The 20,358-nt window shown below is 37.6% G+C and overlaps 1 protein-coding gene across 3 annotated transcripts in view; it reads left to right on the top strand.

Annotated features, from left to right (window-relative positions):
* Positions 1–20,358, top strand: part of GRID2 (glutamate ionotropic receptor delta type subunit 2) — a 1,666,133-nt gene that overhangs the window by 737,147 nt on the left and 908,628 nt on the right. The window lies entirely within an intron of this gene.

The raw sequence follows: 20,358 nt of genomic DNA, 5'->3' as shown, positions 1-20,358 counted from the left end.
GTGAATGGAATAAAGCATTTCTGTAATGTGAAACATCATAATCTAATACAGCTTTTCCTTACCAACCAGTTTATTCTCTTAATTATTATCACTTAGAGGACTCTAAGATTTTGAATTTGGTCTTAATAAGTAACGATATAATAGAGTGAAAATAAAAATTTAATTGATAGCAAACCTCTCTATAAACATAAAGAATGGCCATAGATTAAAATATAGATTTGCAAAGCATGAGCATAAACAGAGATGGCATTTTTAAATAATGGAATGCACACTGCAAATTTAAATGCTCTTTTATAGTAAGAGAAGATATAGTAATGTACGATGTTTATGCCTTTTCCTATCATTTCAGAGATAGTGAGTAACAGATGTACACATAAACTTCAGTATTCAGTTCAGTTTAGTTCAGTCACTCAGTGATGTCTGATTCTTTGCGACCCCATGAACCACAGCATGCCAGGCCTCCCTGTCCATTACCAACTCCCGGAGTCTACCCAAACTCATGTCCATCAAGTCAGTGAGGCCATCCAAACATCTCATCCTCTATTGTCCCCTTCTCCTGCCCTCAATCTTTCCTAGCATCTGTGACTTTTCAAATGAGTCAGCTCTTTGCATCAGGTGGCCAAAGTATTGGAGTTTCAACTTCAACATCAGTCTTTCCAATGAACACCCAGGACTGATCTCCTTTAAGATTGACTGGTTGGATCTCCTTGCAGTCCAAGGAACTCTCAAGAGTCTTCTCCGACACCACAGTTCAAAAGCATCAATTCTTCAGCACTCAGCTTTCTTTATAGTCCAACTCTCACATCCATACATGACTACTGGAAAAACTATAGCTTTTACTAGACAAAACTTTGTTGGCAAAGTAATGTCTCTGCTTTTTAATATGCTGTCTAGATTGGTCATAATTTTCCGTCCAAGAAGTAAGCATCTTTTAATTTCATGATTGCAATCACCATCTTCAGTAATCATGGAGCCTGGAAAAATAAAGTCAGCCACTGTTTCCACTATTTCCCCATCTATTTGCCATGAAGTGATGGGACCAGATGCCATGATCTTCGTTTCCTGAATATTGAGCTTTAAGCCAACATTTTCACTCTCCTCTTTCACTTTCATCAAGAGATTCTTTAGTTCTTTCTCACTTTCAGCCATAAGGGTGGTGTCATCTGCGTATCTGAGATGTTCAATATTTCTCCCAGCAATCTTGATTCCAGCTGTGCTTCTTCCAGTCCACCATTTCTCATGATATACTCTGCATAGAAGTTAAATAAGCAGGGTGACAATGTACAGCCTTGATGTACTCCTTTTCCTGTTTAGAACCAGTCTGTTGTTCCATGTCCAGTTCTAACTATTGCTTCCTGACCTGCATATACGTTTTCAAGAGGCAAGTCAGGTGGTCTGGTATTCCCATCTCTTTTTGAGAATTTTCCACAGTTTATTGTGATCCACACAGTCAAAGGCTTTGGCATAATCAATAAAGCAGAAATAGATGTTTTTCTGGGACTCTCTTGCTTTTTCAATGATCCAGCGGATGTTGGCAATTTGATCCCTTTTCTAAATCCATCTTGAACATCTGGAAGTTCACGGTTTGCATATTGCTGAAGCCTGGCTTGGAGAATTTTGAGCATTACTTTACTAGCATGTAAGATGAGTGCAATTGTGTGGTAGTTTCAGCATTCTTTGGCGTTGCCTTTCTTGGGACTGGAATGAAAACTGACCTTTTCCAGTCCTGTGGCTACTGCTGAGTTTTCCAAATTTGTTGCCATACTGATTGTAGCACTTTCACAGCATCATCTTTCAGGATTTGAAATAACTCAACTGGAATTCCATCACCTCCACTAGCTTTGTTCGTAGTGATGCTTTCTAAGGCCCACTTGACTTCACATTCCAGTTTATCTAGCTCTAGATGAGTGATCACACCATTGTGATTTTCTGGGTCATGAAGATCTTTTTTGTACAGTTCTTCTGTGTATTCTTGCCACCTCTTCTTAATATGTTCTGCTTCTGTTATGTCCATACCATTTCTGTCCTTTATTGAGCTCATCTTTGCATGAAATGTTCCCTTGGTGTCTCTAATTTTCTTGAAGAGATCTCTCGTCTTTCTCATTCTGTTGTTTTCCTCTATTTCTTTGCATTGATCCCTGAGGAAGGCTTTCTTATCTCTTCTTGCTGTTCTTTGGAACTTTGCATTCAGATGTCTGTATCTTTCCTTTTCTCCTTTTCTTTTTGTTTCTCTTCTCTTCACAGCTATTTGTAAGGCCTCCTCAGACAGCCATTTTGCTTTTTTGATCCCTGTCTCCTGTACAATGTCATGAACCTCATTCCATAGTTCATCAGGCACTCTCTCTATCAGATCTAGTCCCTTAAATCTATTTCTCACTTCCACTGTATAATCATAAGGGATTTGATTTAGGTCATACCTGAATGGTCTAGTGGTTTTCCCTACTTTCTTCAATTTCCGGTCTGAATTTGGCAATAGGGAGTTCATGATCTGAGCCATAGTCAAAAGTGCAAAATCTGCCATTTGGTATTATCGCTATACTTCTCCCTACATTAGCAGAAAATTGAATTGATGCATATTGCTGACTCTTCCAGAATTGTGATTTCAGCATAACCGAGTGATTTCATGGTTATATTAGCCAGTTGGCATGAACGTTTTAAGTAAATAAACAGTGTCACTATCAATTATTTTGTCATTATCCACCCTCTTACCTGATAAAATCATAAAGTCTTATATGAGTGGGAATCCCTGATATGGTGCAAATTTACCTCATGAAAAAACTGAAGTTTACAGGCTAGCATCCATGACTGACCAAAGTACAGCTTGTAAGTTACAGATCTAAAAATAACACTCAGTTCTTCCTGCACTCCTGTAATTCATTCAACACTGCTATATTTAAAATAAATAATCAATAAGGACCTACTGAATAGCACAAGATATTCTGTCCATTATTCTGTAATAACCTAAATGGAAAAATATTTGAAAAAGAATAGATACATGTGTATGTATAACTGAATCACTTTGCTGTATGCCCAAAACTAGTACAGCATTGTTAATCTTTTTTTTTTTCTTTTACTTTATTTTACTTTATAATACTGTATTGCTTTTGCCATACATCAACATGAATCCACCACGGGTGTACATGAGTTCCCAATCCTGAACTCCCCTCCCATATCCCTCCCCATACCATCTATCTGGGTCATCCCAGTGCACCAGCCCCAAGCATCCTGTATCCTGTATCGAACATAGACTGGTGATTTGTTTCTTACATGATAATACACATGTTTCAATGCCATTCTCCCAAATCATCCCACCCTCTCCCTCTCCCACAGAGTCCAAAAGTCTGTTCTATACATCTGTGTCTCTTTTGTTATCTCGCATACAGGGATATTGTTACTATCTTTCTAAATTCCATATATATGTGTTAGCATACTGTATTGTTCTTTCTAATGGCTGAGTAATACTCCATTGTGTATATGTATCACAGCTTTCTTATCCATTCATCTGCTGATGGACATCCAGGTTGCTTCCATGACCTGGCTATTATAAACAGTGCTGTGATGAACATTGGGGTACAGGTGTCTCTTTCAATTCTGGTTTCCTTGGTGTGTTTGCCCAGCAGTGGGATTGCTGGGTCATAAGGCAGTCCTATTTCCAGTTTTTTAAGGAATCTCCACACTGTTCTCCATAGGGGCTGTACTAGTTTGCATTCCCACCAACAGTGTAAGAGCATTCCCTTTTCTCCACACCCTCTCCAGTGTTTATTGCTTGTAGACTTTTGGATTGCAGCCATTCTGACTGGTGTGAAATGGTACCTCATTGTGGTCTTGATTTTCATTTCTCTGATAATGAGTGATGTTGAGCATCTTTTCATGTGTTTCTTAGCCATCTGTATGTCTTCTTTGGGAAAATGTCTATTTAATTCGTTAGCCCATTTTTTGATTGGGTCGTTTATTTTTCTGGAATTGAGCTGCATGAGTTGCTTGTATATTTTTGAGATTAGTTGTTTGTCAGTTGCTTCATTTGCTGTTATTTTCTCCCATTCAGAAGGCTGTCTTTTCACCTTGCTTATATTTTCCTTTGTTGTGCAGAAGCTTTTAATTTTAATTAGATCCCATTTGTTTATTTTTGCTTTTATTTCCAGTATTCTGGGAGGTGGGTCATAGAGGATCCTGCTGTGATTTATGTCTGAGAGTGTTTTGCCTATGATCTCATCTAGGAGTTTTATAGTTTATGGCCTTACATTTAGATCTTTAATCCATTTTGAGTTTATTTTCGTGTGTGGTGTTAGAAAGTGTTCTAGTTTCATTCTTTCACAAGTGGTTGACCAGTTTTCCCAGCACCACTTGTTAAAGAGATAGTCTTTACTCCATTGTATATTCTTGCCTCCTTTGTCGAAGATAAGGTGTCCATAGATTTATCTCTGGGCTTTCTATTTTGTTCCATTGATCTATATTTCTGTCTTTGTCCTAGTACCATATTGTCTTGATGACTGTGGCTTTGTAGTATAGCCTGAAGTCAAGCACCCAATATCAAGTAAAGATTTAAAAAGATAAATTGCACAAAATTCATAATTTAAAATAATTATCAATACCCATAGCAAGTCTAATATGTACCAAGCTCTGGGAAATTTATTTGCTATTATGAGAGTCAGATAACTAAAAAGTAAGCAAATTAATAAAGTAGATAATTACATACTGAGCCAAGTACTATTAAGGAAATAAGCAAGGTAATCTGTTAAAGTATAATTGACAAGTGAGGTAGTGGTAATGCTAATCTAAGGTATAATGACAGGAGTTTTCTCTACAGAGATGACCTTTGATGTGAAATCTGATTCACAGAAAGGAGTCAGCCATGGAAGAAACTTGAGAGAGGCATTCTACAGAAAAGTAACATGGAATGTAAGAACTCAGAGTTAATAAAGAACTGTGATTTACAGAAGCAGAAAAGAAAGTAATGTAATGGGAGCATAGTAGGAGATGAAATGCAGAGGTAGGAAGGGACCAGGTGTTTATACTTTATACCCTTTTATATAGAGTATATATATACTTTATATATACTTTATATACTGTTTATATAGCTCTTTATACTTCAGGGAAAAAAAATAGATTTCATTCTAAGTGAAGTTGGGAACCCTCTGAAGAGCCTTAAGCATACATTATCTGATTTGACTTTCATAGAGAAAGAAGAATCCCCTATAGGGAAGCAGGAATTAAATCCATTACTATAGTTTAGGTGTAAAACTATTATAATTTGGACTGAAGTGTTTGTAATGGAATCAAAGAGAAGTGGAAACATTCAAAATATTTGTTTCTGTTTAAAATCAATAGAATTTTTTGATGGGTTGGATAGGAATAGAAAAGGAAAGGCAGAAATCTAGAGTGATACATACATTTCTAGTCCAAGTAGTTTTATAAACTAGGATGCTATTTATTGGGATATAAAAGGAAGGCTAGAAATAAAGGTAGGAAGATTAATTGATAAATAATTAAATTCTTTTTGTTTGATTTTTAATATAAATTTATTTATTTTATTTTATTTTTTAATTTTTATTTTTACTTTATTTTACTTTACAGTACTGTATTGGTTTTGCCATACATTATGGATTCATGTCAATTTATTTATTTTAATTGGAGGCTAATTACTTTACAATATTGTAGTGGTTTTGAAATACATTGACATGCATCTGCCACAGGTATACATGTGTTCCCCATACTGAACCCCCGTCCCATCTCCCTCCCCATCCCATCCCTCTGGATCCTCCCAGTGCACCAGCCCCAAACACCCTATCTCATGCATTGAACCTGGACTGGCAATTCATTTCACATGTGATAATATACATGTTTCAATGTCATTCTCCCAAATCATCCCACCCTCACCCTCTCCCACAGAGTCTAAAAGACTCTAGGCTGCTTCCTTGTCCTGGCTATTATAAACAGTGATGTGAACAACCTAGATGTCCATCAGCAGATGAATGGATAAGAAAGCTGTGGTACATATACGCAATGGAGTATTACTCAGCCATTAGAAAGAATACATTTGAATCTGTTCTAATGAGGTGGATGAAACTGGAGCCGATTATACAGAGTGAAGTAAGCCAGAAAGAAAAACACCAATACAGTATACTAACACATATATATGGAATTTAGAAAGATGGTAATGATAACCCTGTATGTGAGACAGCAAAAGAGACACAGATGTGTAGAGCGGACTTTTGGAATCTGAGGGAGAGGGAGAGGGTGGGATGATTTGGGAGAATGGCATTGAAACATGTATACTATCATGTAAGAAACGAATCACCAGTCTATGTTCAATGCAGGATACAGGATGCTTGGGGCTGGTGCACGGGGATGATCCAGAGAGATGATATGGGGTGGGAGGTGGGAGGGGGGTTCATGTTTGGGAACTCATGTACACCCATGGCAGATTCATGTCAATGTATGGCAAAACCAATGCAGTACTGTAAAGAAAAATAAAGTAAAAATAAAAATTATAAATAAATAAACAGTGCTGTGATGAACATTGGGGTACACATGTCTCTTTCAATTCTGGTCTCCTTGGTGTGTATGCCCAGCAGTGGGATTGCTGGGTCATAAGGCAGTTCTATTTGCAGTTTTTTAAGGAATCTCCACACTGTTCTCCATCGTGACTATACTAGTTTGTGTTCCCACCAACAGTGAAAGAGGGTTTCCTTTTCTCCACACGCTCTCCAGCATTTATGGTTTGTAGACTTTTGGATCGCAGCCATGCTGACTGGCATGAGATGGCACTTGATTGTGGTTTTATTTGCATTCCTCTGATATTGAGTGATTTTGAGCATCTGTGTTTGTTAGCCATCTATATGTCTTCTTTGGAGAAATGTCAGTTTAGTTCTTGCCCATTTTTTGATTGGGTAGTTTATTTTTCTGGAATTGAGCTGCAGGAGCTGCTTGTATATTTTTGAAATTAATTCTTTGTCAGTTGCTTCGTTTGCTATTATTTTCTCCCATTCTGAAGGCTGTCTTTTCACCTTGCTTATAGTTTCCTTCATTGTGCAGAAGCTTTTAAGTTTAATTAGGTCCCATTTGTTTATTTTTGCTTTTATTTCCAGTATTCTGGGAGATGGGTCATAGAGGATCCTGCTGTTATTTATGTCAGAGAGTGTTTTGCCTATGATCTCCTCTAGGAGTTTTATAGTTTCTGGTCTTATGCTTTAATCCATTTTGAGTTTATTTTTGTGTATGGTGTTAGAAAGTGTTCTAGTTTCATTCTTTTACAAGTGGGTGACCAGTTTCCCCAGCACCACTTGTTAAAGAGATTGTCTTTACTCCATTGTATATTCTAGCTTCCTTTGTCAAAGATAAGGTGTCCAGTAGGTGCATGGATTTATCTCTGGGATTTCTGTTTTGTTCCATTGATCTATATTTCTGTCTTAGTGCCAGTACCATACTGTCTTGATGACCGTAGCTTTGTAGTAGAGCCTGAAGTCAGGCAGGTTGATTCCTCCAGTTCCATTCTTCTTTCTAAAGATTGCTTTGGCTGTTCAAGTTTTTTTTGTTGTTTGTATTTCCATACAAATCTTGAAATTCTTTGTTCTAGTTCTGTGAAAAATACCATTGGTAGCTTGATAGGGATTTCATTGACTCTATATATTGTTTTGGGTAGTATACTCATTTTCACTATATTGATTCTTCCAATCAATGAACATGGTATATTTCTCCATCTATTTGTGTCCTGTTTGATTTCTTTCACCAGTGTTTTATAGTTTTCTATATACAGGTCTTTTCTTTCTCTAGGTAGATATATTCCTATGTATTTTATTCTTTTCATTGCAATGGTGAATGGAATTGTTTCCTTATTGTTTCTCTTTCTATTTTTTCATTATTAGTGTATAAGAATGCAAGGGATTACTATTTGTTAATTTTATATCCTGCAACTTTACTATATTCATTGATTAGCTCTAGTAATTTTCTGGTGGAGTCTTTAGGGTTTTCTATGTAGAGGATCATGTCATCTGCAAACAGTGATAGTTTTACTTCTTCTTTTCCAATTTGGATTCCTTTTATTTATTTTTCTGCTCTGATTGCTGTGGCCAGAACTTCCAAAACTATGTTGAATAGTAGTGGTGAGAGTGGGCACCCTTGTTCCTGACTCGATGGGAAATGCTTTCAATTTTTCACCATTGAAGATAATGTTTGCAGTGGGTTTGTCATATATAGCTTTTATTATGTTGAGGTATGTTCCTTATATTCCTGCTTTCTGGAGGGTTTTTATCATAAATGGATGTTGAATTTTGTCTAAGGCTTTCTCTGCATCTATTTAAATAATCATATGGTTTTTATCTTTCAGTTTGTTAATGTGGTCTATTACATTGATTGATTTATGGATATTGAAGAATCCTTGCATCCCTGGGCTAAAGCCCACTTGGACATGATGTATGATATTTTCAACATGTTGTTGGATTCTGTTTACTAGAATTTTGTTAAGGATTTTTACATCTATGGTCATCAGTGATATTGGCCTATAGTTTTCTTTTTCTGTGGCATCTTTGTCATGTTTAATGTTAGGGTGATGGTGGCCTCATAGAATGAATTTGGAAGTTTACCTTCCTCTGCAATTTTCTTGAAGAGTTTGAGTAGGATAGGTGTTAGCTCTTCTCTAAATGTTTGGTTGAATTCAGCTATAAAGCCGTTTGGACCTGGGCTTTTGTTTGCTGGAAGATTTCTGATTACAGTTTCAATTTCCATGCTTCTGATGGGTCTGTTAAGATGTTCTATTTCTTCCTGGTTCAGTTTTGGAAAGTTGTACTTTTCTAAGAATTTGCCCATTTCTTCCAAGTTGACCATTTTATTGGCATATAGTTGCTGATAGTAGTCTCTTATGATCCTTTGTATTTCTGTGTTGTCTGTTGTGATCTCTCCATTTTCATTTCTAATTTTATTGATTTGATTCTTCTCCCTTTGTTTCTTGATGAGTCTGGCTAATGGTTTGTCAGTTTTATTTATCTTCTCATAGAACCAGCTTTTGGCTTTCTTGGTTTGTGCTATGGTCTCTTTTGTTTGTTTTGCATTTATTTCTGCCCTAATATTTAAGATTTCTTTCCTTCTACTAACCTGAGGTTCTGCATTTCTTCCTTTTCTAGTTGCTTTAGGTGTAGTGTTAGGTTATTTATTTGACTTTTTTCTTGTTTCTTGAGGTAAGTCTGTTTTGCTATGAACCTTCCCCTTAGCACTGCTTTTACAGTGTCCCATAGATTTTGGGTTGTCGTGTTTTCATTCATTTCTATGCATATTTTTATTTCTTTTTTGATTTCTTCTGTGATTTTTTGGTTATTCAGCAGTGTGTTATTCAGCCTCCATATGTTGGGATTTTTAATAGTTTTTCTCCTTTAATTGACATCTAATCTTACTGCATTGTGGTCAGAAAAGATGCTTGGAATGATTTCAATATTTTTAATTTACCAAGGCTAAATTTATGGCCCAGGATGTGATCTATCCTGGAGAAGGGTCTGTGTGCACTTGAGAAAAAGATGAAATTGATTGTTTTGGGGTGAAATGTCTATAGATATCAATTCTAACTGGTCTATTGTATCACAGAAAGTTTGTGTTTCCTTATTAATTTTCTGTTTAGTTGATCTATCCATAGGTGTGAGTGGGATATTAAAGTCTCCCACTATTATTGTGTTATTGTCAATTTCCTCTTTCATACTTGCTAGAATTTGTCTTACATATTGTAGTGTGCCTATGTTGGATGCATATATATTTACAATTGTTTCTTCTTCTTGGATTGATGCTTTGATCATTAAATAGTGTCCTTCTTTGTCTCTTTTCACAGCCTTTGTTTTAAAGTCTATTTTATCTGATATGAGTATTGCTACTCCTGCTTGCTTTTGGTCTTTATTTGCATGGAATATCTTTGTCCAGCCTTTCACTTTCAGTCTGTATGTGTCCCTTGTTTTGAGGTGGGCCTCTTGCAGACAGTATATATAGGGGTCTTGTTTTTGTATCCATTCAGCCAGTCTTTGTTTTTTGGTTGGGGCATTCAATCCATTTACATTTAAGGTAATTATTGATAAGTATGATCCCATTGCCATTTACTTTGTTGTTTTGGGTTCAATTTTATACACCCTTTCTGTGTTTCCTGTCTAGAGAAGATCCTTTATCATTTGTTGGAGAGCTGGTTTGGTGATGCTGAATTCTCTCAGCTTTGCTTGTCTGTAAAGCTTTTGATTTCTCCTTCCTATTTGAATGAGATCCTTGCTGGGTACAGTAATCTGGGTTTTAGAATTTTTTTCTCTCATCTCTTTAAGTATGTCCTGCCATTCCCTCCTGGTCTGAAGAGTTTCTATTGAAAGATCGGCTGTTATCCTTATGGAAAAACCCTTGTTTGTTATTTGTTGTTTTTCCCTTGCTGCTGTTAATATTTGTTCTTTGTGTTTGATTTTTGCTAATTCAATTAATATGTTTCTTGGGGTGTTTTGCCTTGGATTTATCCTGTTTGGGACTCTCTGGGTTTCTTGGACTGGGATGACTATTTCCTCCCCCATTTTAGGGAAATTTTCAACTATTATCTCCTCAAGTATTTTCTCATGGCCTTTCTTTTTGTCTTCTTCTGGGACTCCTATGATTCAAATGTTGGGGAGTTTAACATTGTCCCAGAGGTCTCTGAGATTGTCCTCTTTGCTTTTAATTCATTTTTCTTTTTTCCTCTCTGTTTCATTTATTTCTACCATTCTGTCTTCTACCACACTTATCCTATCTTCTGCCTCTTTTATTCTACTGTTGGTTCCCTCCAGAGTGTTTTTGGTCTCATTTATTGCATTATTCATTATGTATTGACTCTTTTTTTATTTCTTCTAGGTCCTTATTAAACCTTTCTTGCATCTTCTCGATCCTTGTCTCCAGGCTATTTCTCTGTAACTCCATTTTGTTTTCAAGGTTTTGGATCATTTTAACTATCATTATCTGGAATTCTTTATCAGGTAGATTACCTATCTCTTCCTCTTTCGTTTGTTTTGGTGGGCATATCCTGCTCCTTTAACTGCTGGGTATTTCTCTGCCTCTTCATCTTGTTTATATTGCTGTGTTTGGGATGGCCTTCCTGTATTCTGGCAGTTTGTGGTTCCTCTTTATTGTGGAGGTTCCTTGTTGTGGGTGGGGTTGAACGGGTGGCTTGTCAAGGTTTCCTGGTTAGGAAAGCTTGTATTGGTGTTCTAGTGGGTGTAGCTGGATTTCTCTCTGGAGTGCAATTAAGTGTCCAGTAGTGAGTTTTGAGATATCAGTGAGTTTGGTGTGACTTTGGGCAGCCTGTATATTGAAGCTCAGGGCCATGTTCCTGTGTTGCTAGAGAATTTGCATGGTATGTCTTGCTCTGGAACTTATTGGCCCTGGGGTGGTGCTTGGTGTCAGTGTAGGTATGGAGGTGTTTGATGAGCTCCTATCAATTAATGTTCCCTGGATTCAGGTGTTTTCAAGCATTCTCAGGATTTGGACTTAAGCCTCCTGCCTCTGGTTTTCAGTCATAATCTTACAGTAGCCTCAAGACTTCTCCTACTATACAGCACTGATGATAAAACTTCTAGGTTCATGATGAAAAGTTTCTCCATGGTGTGGGACACCCAGAGAGGTACACAGAGTTACATAGAGAAGAGAAGAGGGAGGAGGGAGCTAGAGGTGACCAGGAGGAGAAGAGGGGGAATCAGAAGGGGAGGCAGCAAGCGAGCCAGTAATCACTTCCCTGTGTGCTCTCCACAGTGGATCCCTCAGAGATGTTCACAGAGTTACACAGAGAAGAGGGAGGAAGGAGACAGCAGTGGCTGGGAGGATAAAGGGGGAATCAAAAAGAGAGAGACAGATTCAGCCAGTAATCAGTTCGCTAAGTGTTCTCCACAGCTCGGAACACCAAAGAGATTCACAGAGTTGGGTAGAGAAGAGAAGGGGGAGGGAGGAGATAGAGGCGACCTGGTGGAGAAAAAGGAGAGTCCAGAGGGGAAGAGAGCCATCAAGCCAGTAATCTCACTCCCAAGTTAAAATAAGTACTGAAGATTGGGTTCTGAAAGGTATAAAATTAATAACAAATACCAAAAAGCAAGTATTTAAAATCTAGAGTAGAGGTTAGACTCTCAAAAATACAATATTAAAAAACAAAACAAGGTCACAAAAATTATAAAATATATGTATATGAAGTTTGCTTTAAACATAGGGTCTTTTTATTTTTGCAAGGTAATAGTAGGTTATAAAAATGAATATTAAAAGTGCAATAGATGATTTAAAATTTTTTAAAAAATTAAATTTAAAAACTGATAACAGTAAAAATATACCTAGGACTTTCTCTGGAGCTGTTGCGGATAGTGTGGGGTCAGTTCATTTTCAGATAGTTCCTTGATCTGGCTTATACTTCTCAAGATCTATAGGCCCCTTCCTATGTAGTCAGTGGTAACTACAGGGTTTTAATCTATTGTACCTGTCACTTCCAAAGCGGCTCCTTCTATTTTAGCTTCTGTTTGTTGGCCTCTTCAGTGTCTAATTTCTGCCCTGACACAAGGGGGCGGTGGTGGTCACTTTTTTAAGGCTCACTTGTTCAGTCTTGCTGTGGGGAGGGAGGAACACTGCAAACAAATATCACTGCCATGTGTAGGGAGTGCTCACAGTGTCTTGGCCACACTGGACTTGCCCCCATTCACGGCATATGTGCTTTGCCAGTCTACACTGTTCAGGGTCTAGGTTACTTTGCTGGGAACTGTCTGGCAGGCCCTGGGTTGCATGTACTTCCCAGGTCTAAGCTGCTCAGGTTCAAGTTCTCGGGTACTCTACAAAGGTGCAGACTTGGTTGGGCCTGCGTTTTTTGCCCTTCCCAGGTCCTAGCAGACCAGATGACGAGGTGCTTGGCGAGCACAATCTCCCACAGTTGGAGGCTGCATCTTACCGCCTCCCCCATCCCAGCCTCTCGGTTTTCTGGGTTACAAGGGGCACTCCTTCTCAGGTGTGCCATGTGTCTCTTCTGGGGAGCTGATCTCTGGCTGCGACCCTCCCAGGGGATGTCAAACATCCAAAATCACAAGAAGTCTTGGTTAGCAATGAAGTTTTCTTGCAGTTTGGTAGAGGATGCCTCTCTGGGGCTGTGATTGCCCCCGTTAGGCTCTGGCTGCCCTCGCCTGCCTGTCTCCAGTAGGGGATGCGCTGGTCCAAGGCCAGCTAGCTCTTCTCAGTCCTTTGTTCTGTGAGAGGACCTGGCAGTATCTTGCTGCTGCTAAGTTGCTTCAGTTGTGTCTGACTCTGTGTAACCCCACAGATGGCAGCCCACCAGGCTACCCTGTCCCTGGGATTCTCAAGGCAAAAACATTGGAGTGGGTTGCCATTTCCTTCTCCAATGCATGAAGGTGAAAAGTGAAAGTGAAGTCACTTAGTCGTGTCCGACTGTTAGCGACCCTATGGACTGCAGCCCACCAGGCTCCTCTGTCCATGGGATTTTCCAGGCAAGAGTACCCAAATGGGTTGCCATTGCCTTCTCCAGGCTGTATCTTAGATTAGGGCTTTTCACAGGATAGCTGTCTCACCATCTGGGTTGCTATCTCAAGTTAATTCCCTCAGATTGCCCTCGGGGCATTCAGGCCTGGTCCTTACCCTAAGCAATGTAGCCCGCACCTCCCTGTCCAGTCCCACTTGATAGTGGCGGATGCGAGCATCTGGGCTGCTTCTCCACTGGGAGTTGCTGTTAGGCACATAATCTGTGGGTTTTATTTATTTTTTTAGTTTTCCTCCCGGTTATGTTTCCCTCTGAGATTTCAAGGCTCACCACAGACCCACCGGTGAGAGTGTTTCCTGGTGTTTGGAAACTTCTCTCTTTTTTAAGACTCCCTTCCCGGGACTGATCTCCATCCCTACCTCTTTTGACTCTCTTTTTATCTTTTATATTTTGTCCTACCTCCTTTAAAAGACAATGGGCTGCCTTTCTGGGTGCCTTTTGTCCTCCGCCAGCATTCAGAAGTTGTTTTGTGGAATTTGCTCAGCGTTCAAATATTCTTTCGATAAATTTATGAGGGAGAAAGTGGTCTCCCCATCCTATTACTCTGCTATCTAAGGACCGCCCCCTCGCCCTCCCCGCCCTGATAAATAATTCTTTCCACTGATTGTGAAGTCTGAGATGTCAGATGTACAGTCAAGAGGGAATTTCACTTAGTCACCAGGGAGATCAGAGACAGTGAAATCTCCGCATAAGTAATACATTTTGTAGTATTACTGGACATATGTATCAGCAAGATCACCAAAGGAGAATCTATATAGAGAAGAGAAGGTTCAGAACCAATCCATGGGAAAGAGAACACAGGAGAGGGAAGTAAGAAGGAAGATCTAGAGGTGGAGGAGGAAACCAAGAAGCATGACCTTCATGGTAACCAAGAGAGAACAGCTAATGAAAGAGGAAAGGACAGTGATGGAGACCGCTGCTACTGGTTAGAATGCCTCTCTTATAAGTAAGTGGGATCTAGTAATTTGAATGGACTAATATATGTTCTAAAATGTTCAAACTCAACAGCTACTGTTTACCTCAACAGTGACAGACATAGGATGTTTTCTTTATAAAATGAAAGCTTTTAACAGCTGAGTTCCTTCTCAATACCTCTGTGCAAAAGTTAAACCTTAACACAATATCACAATATTGTAAATCAACTATACTCCATTAATTTTTAAGTCAAACTTTTTTTTTTTTTTTTAAGCCAGGAGCATCAAAATCTTTGACTTGCTCAGTTTGAAGAGTTTATCTTTAAACTGTTATGTAACTGAACCCTAACATACTCATTTTAGATTGCCAGATGCTCTGTATTTTTTTTTAAGCTTTCCCCACATTGGCCAATAACCTCAGATATGCAGATGATACCACCCTTAGAACAGAAAGCAGAGGAACTGAAGAGCCTCTTCACGAATCTAAAAGAGGAGGGTGAAAAAGCTGGCTTAAAGCTCAACATTCAAAGAACAAAGATCGTGGCATCTGCTCCCATCACTTCATGGCAAATAAATGGGTGAACAATGGAAACAGTGACAGACTTTATTTTCTTGGGCTCAAAATCACTGCAGATGGTGACTCCTGCCATGAAATTAAAAGACACTTGCTCCTTGGAAGAAAAGCTAAGACAAACCTAGACAGTATATTAAAAACCAGAAACTTTACTTTGCTAAAAAAGGCAAAACTTTTGTCTAGTCAAAGCTGTTGTTTTTCCAGTGGTCATGTACAGATGTGAGCACTGTAGTGTAAAGAAGGCTGAGCACTGAGAACTGATGCTTTCGAGCTGTGGTGTTGGAGAAGACTCTTAAGAGCCCATTGGACAGCAAGGAGATCCAACCAGTCCATCCTAAAGGAAATCAACCCTGAATATTCATTGAAAGTACTGATGCTGAAGCTGGAGTTCCAATACTTTGACCAGCTGATGTGAAGAGCTGACTCATTGGAAAAGACCCTGATGCTGGGAAAGATTGAAGGAAGGAGGAGAAGAAGATGACAGAGTATGAGATGGGTTGGATGGTATCACCAATTCAATGAGCATGAGTTTGAGCAAACTCCTGGAGATGGTGATGGACAGGAAAGCCTGGCATACTGTAGTCCATGGAGTCACAAAGATTCGGACACACCTAAGTGACTGAGCAACAACAACCACACTGGCCTAGAACAGTCAACTGTGCATAAACTTCTGCCACAGTTTTATTTCTAACCCTCCATCCACATCTGCTCAGTCTCCGCAAGAGCCCTGATAGCAGGAAGCACATTATTCTTGTTCACTGCCCTGCCGGCCAATATCTGGAATATAGTAGTCACTCAAACACATATTTGGTGAGGGAGCTTACTTGTTGTTTTTACTCCTACTTTGTTGTTTTCTCTGATTATCCTGTTTTGCGATCTCCAGCAGACTAGCTTTCTGAGGACCCCTCTGGATTATCTCATTTCCTTAGCAGCAATAAAAATAAATCATGGCTGCTGTTATTAGAAGACTACACTTCAACAGAAGCACATAGAGCCCATTTTTAAAAAGAACAGAGGGATTTAGAAAATAATACAACCTATCATTGCACCTCTAAAATGTTAAGCATTGTGCATCTTTCTTTATCATGTGAATTAATTTCTACCTGTGTTGTCCAACATGATAGCTGCTAGCCACATGTAGCTATTGAGTATTTGAAATGTGGCTAACAAATTGTGATGTGCCATAAGTATAAAATATACCGGATTTGAAGATAGTATTAACCAGAGAGTGTAAAATACATCATTTTCAGTGGTATATTGCTTATATGGCTGAAATGGTAACATTGTGGATATGTTCATTTTATTAAATAAGTTACTAAAATGAATTGTATCTTTGAAGAAGATTGTTTAAGTGTGTATTAGAAAGTGAAAAATCATATATGTGACTGCCATTATATTTCCTTGGGCAGTGCTGTTGTATAATTTTGATACACAAAGCAGGGCCCTTAGACCATGGCATAGATATCACCAAAGATATTATTGGATATGCAGAATCTCAAGCCCTTTTCCAGACGTATGAATCAAAATTGCTTTTTAACAAGATGCGCAGGTTATTTATATGCATACTGAAATTTGAAAAATGCCACTCTATCTATTGTTGCTGTATCCATAGAGCAAGGTGTGATTGTGCCATTGAATAATGACACATCCAACCTCATTTCCTGTGTAATGCAGACTGAAGTCTAAAAACTGCAAGTTCTACAGGGATGCACAGAAAGGTTAATATCAAGTGTGAACCCAGCTTGCAAACTATAGTTCTGCGTTTTACACTGCAACGGTTCATGTGCCACACTTTGAAATTAGTGCAAGCAAAAGCCAGCTCACAGTGCTTATGCATTTTGTTACCTAGAGAGATTTGCATTTAGCAAGCTTAGCTCAGCTGGTGCTTATAAAAAGCCATTGCCAGAATGCCTAAGAAATTTAGTCCCTTATACAATGCTTAGAGTGGTCAGCAGGAATGCTAGCTGGCAACATCCCATGTCTAGAGTTAATCTGCTTTATCACAACAGTGTAAGTTAAAAAGAACTTGGTCTAGCAGAAATCTGCTTCTGTATGTTGAGGTTGTGATTTTTCCAGGTTGTATGTTACTCTCATACCAGTTTTTACCTTAAACATATTACACTGACTTTGATTTAAAAAATTATAATTTTCTCAGCATGTTAATTACAGTACTGTTGTGATAACATCTAGAAACCAATTTTTTGACTATTTGATCTTTACATTTTATTGAGTATTTTTGTAGGCTTTTGATATATTTAGATAGAGTTGGGAGAGTAGTAGTTTTAAAAAAAAATTAAACTGTGTGTGGACATACATCATTTAAGTATTTGCACTTGGAGAAGATCAGAAAATCTTTACTTAGTAAACAGCTTAAAATTATAGAGTTAATTAATTGGTATGATGCTCTGTCTCTAGAAAAGCATGATGGCAATTTTTCATTACATAGGTCATATTTTTATATTTAAAATCATGCAGTACTTAGGCAACAAAGTAGCACTTAGATAACTTCCTCATTTCAAATTGAATTATATTGAAAGAAATGAAAAAAGTTAACTTTAAATACAGCTCCTAAAATATACACTAATTATTTATTTGTTATCATACAGGAGATTTACGTTCATCGAACACCCTCTTTAAAAGTTAGAACTAGTTTTTGAGAGTGAGATTTTTTATTAGCTTTTTAAATTTTTTATTGCTTTTGTGCTATTGTACAAAAGCACATTGTGCAAAACAAATTCAAACTCCTAGAAAAAGAAAATCTTACCTTTCATTGATATTATGTCAATGATATAAATACTCAAAGTATTAGAATTTGTGCAATTAAAAAAATGATTACCATTATTTCAAACATAATATACATTTAATCAAAGCACTGTTAATGAAGGACAGATAATACTCTATTTGAAAATGAGGCCAATATCTCAAAATATGTAGGTGGTCATTGAGTTTCTGTTCTTCGCTTCCAAATAAGCAAGATACTATTCCCATCTTCACTTAATTTTCATAATGTCTCCATGATAAGTACCTTTATTGCTTTATTAAAGCTGAATTTCAGAGAAGTCAAGTAAATTATAGGCAACTGAAAGCTTGGTTACAGGATTTCTGATTGGTCCATTAACAGTCTTTCAGTGATATTTGACTCAGCATTTCCTTTATGAAAACCTTATTTTTATTTATTTATTTTTGGTTGCACTGGATCTTTGTTGCTGCTTTTCTGGGCTTTCTCTAGTTGTGGTGAGCAGGGGCTCCTCTCTAGCTGAGGTGCGCTGGCTTCTCATTGCAGTGGCTTCTCTTGTTGCAGAACATGGGCTCTAGGCAGGCAGGCTTCAGTACTGCAGCACGTGGGCTCAGGAGTTGTGGTGCATATGCTCAGCTTCCCAGGAGCATGTCGTATCTTCCCAGAGCAGGAATCGAACCGATGTACGCCACACTGGCAGGCTGACTCCCAACCACTAGACCACCAGGGAAGTCCCAAGATACAGTATTTCTTTAGGTTTAACATCATTTTCTTAACCTTTAAGGTAAACAGTTATAAATCAAGAACTTTTTTTTGATGGTTTTGAGCATGTCTGCATATACATTTCTTAAGTTACAGAGAATACCACTGGCATAATAATGATTTAGTTCATTTTTCATAAAATGTGAAAACCATACTCTAAGTCATTGATTGATATAAGCACCTTGTAATACCATAACTACTGAATCCCACATACATCCAAGTTAATATCTATCTGTCATTGATAATTATTTAATTGTAACACTAAGACATATTGTTCATGTGAATAATTCTTGTAATTATAATTAGATGTATTCTGTTTATAAATACAGAACAAATCAATAGTTCAAAAGTTTTAATCAAGGGCAAGAAAGATTAAATCTACAGCTAACCTTCATTCCCAGAGGCTTTTTCTCTTTATCTTGTATCTTTATGGATTAAAACTTAATGCAGTTTCTCACTGTCTACATGAGCAACAAATAATATAAAGTGAGCTGAAGCTGGATTTATAGGAACAATTACAGTTGCTTATACTTGGTATATAAATACATATGATGATTGCCAAGTATTCTGGAGAGTCATGGTCTTAATAATTCAGCAAATTCTTAGGAATATATTCTTTAAAAAATACAACTAATCAATACAATGCATAGAGTAATAAAATGAATAATTTTTTCATTATTCTCACTTTAACTCTTTGTTAAACTGTGAAAATTCATATATATGCAGATCAATAACTGTAAATGGTTTAAATTGTGCAGATAGAAGTAAGCATGCTGACTTTGCCTAGCCCAGACAATGCTGATGTCGGGAAAACTTAGTTTATTTCATTTTTTACAGAAAAGTGTCTTCACAGTGTAAAGTAATGTTAAAAAAGGTGACACAGGAATCAACACCTCTAGGTGATAAGTAGGAGTCTCATTTTTACTTTCCTATCCTCCTTTCCTCTGTTGGATATGATAATGAACTGTGAAATGGTCAAAATGGAGGGAGAAAAAAGGATGTAGCTAATTCCCAAACTGGATAGTGTCAAATTCAAATTTTCTAGAGTAACATCAGCTGTTAATATTAGTGATGGATGTCATATTGCAAAATATGTAATACTGCCATTTCTATAAACATAGTAATATAGAGATTACATATCCATTTCTTATAATGGTTTTAGGCTGAAAAATTTGAGGTGAGTTCAAATTAATCTATGAATATGTAATTTTAGCAGCTACCTAATAAGTGAGTGATAGCAAGTTACTTGCATTCACTTGAATAACCTGAGGGCTAAAAGCATCAGAATCATTCTTGACACTCCCATTTTATTATTATTCACATCAGATTTGTTCCCAAATCCAGATTCTTCTGCTTTCTGCTTATCTTCATTGTCCTTGCCTTAATTCAGTTTATCCTCTGTCACTTGAAGTTTTGCAATATCCTTCTTTCCGCTTTTACATTTTTCTTTTCTCATTTCATTTTCCACATTCCTTCATGGTTATTTCTATTCCATTTTTTTTTTTGTAAAGTTTGCTGTATCATAGTTCTATGACTACAGTCTTCTGTAGAGAAATAAAGTAATAATAGGTATTAAGGAATGCCATGTATCAAGGTTACAGATAATCAAAGAACAAATGCTTTCAGTTTTCAATTTAACAAAGACTCATTAATTAGGACTCTTTAGAAAGACTCATTAACCTTTCAGGAATATGAAAGGTGACAATATAATCCTCTTCTGAACATTTCAGAGCAGACAAGAAGCAGGTATTCTCTGTTCTAGGAATGGAGGCCTGGTTCACTTCTGGAAATGGGAAGCAAAGCATCTCCTCATAGATAGAAAGAGAAGTCGTCCACCTGTGAAAAGTAAAGGTGATGTTCAATATCCAAA

Source organism: Ovis canadensis, chromosome 6 (assembly GCF_042477335.2).
Source record: "Ovis canadensis isolate MfBH-ARS-UI-01 breed Bighorn chromosome 6, ARS-UI_OviCan_v2, whole genome shotgun sequence".
In the NCBI taxonomy this organism is placed as follows: Eukaryota; Metazoa; Chordata; class Mammalia; order Artiodactyla; family Bovidae; genus Ovis; species Ovis canadensis.
The sequence above is the reverse complement of the archived record's forward strand: the minus strand, read 5'-3'. Positions and strand labels throughout refer to the sequence as shown.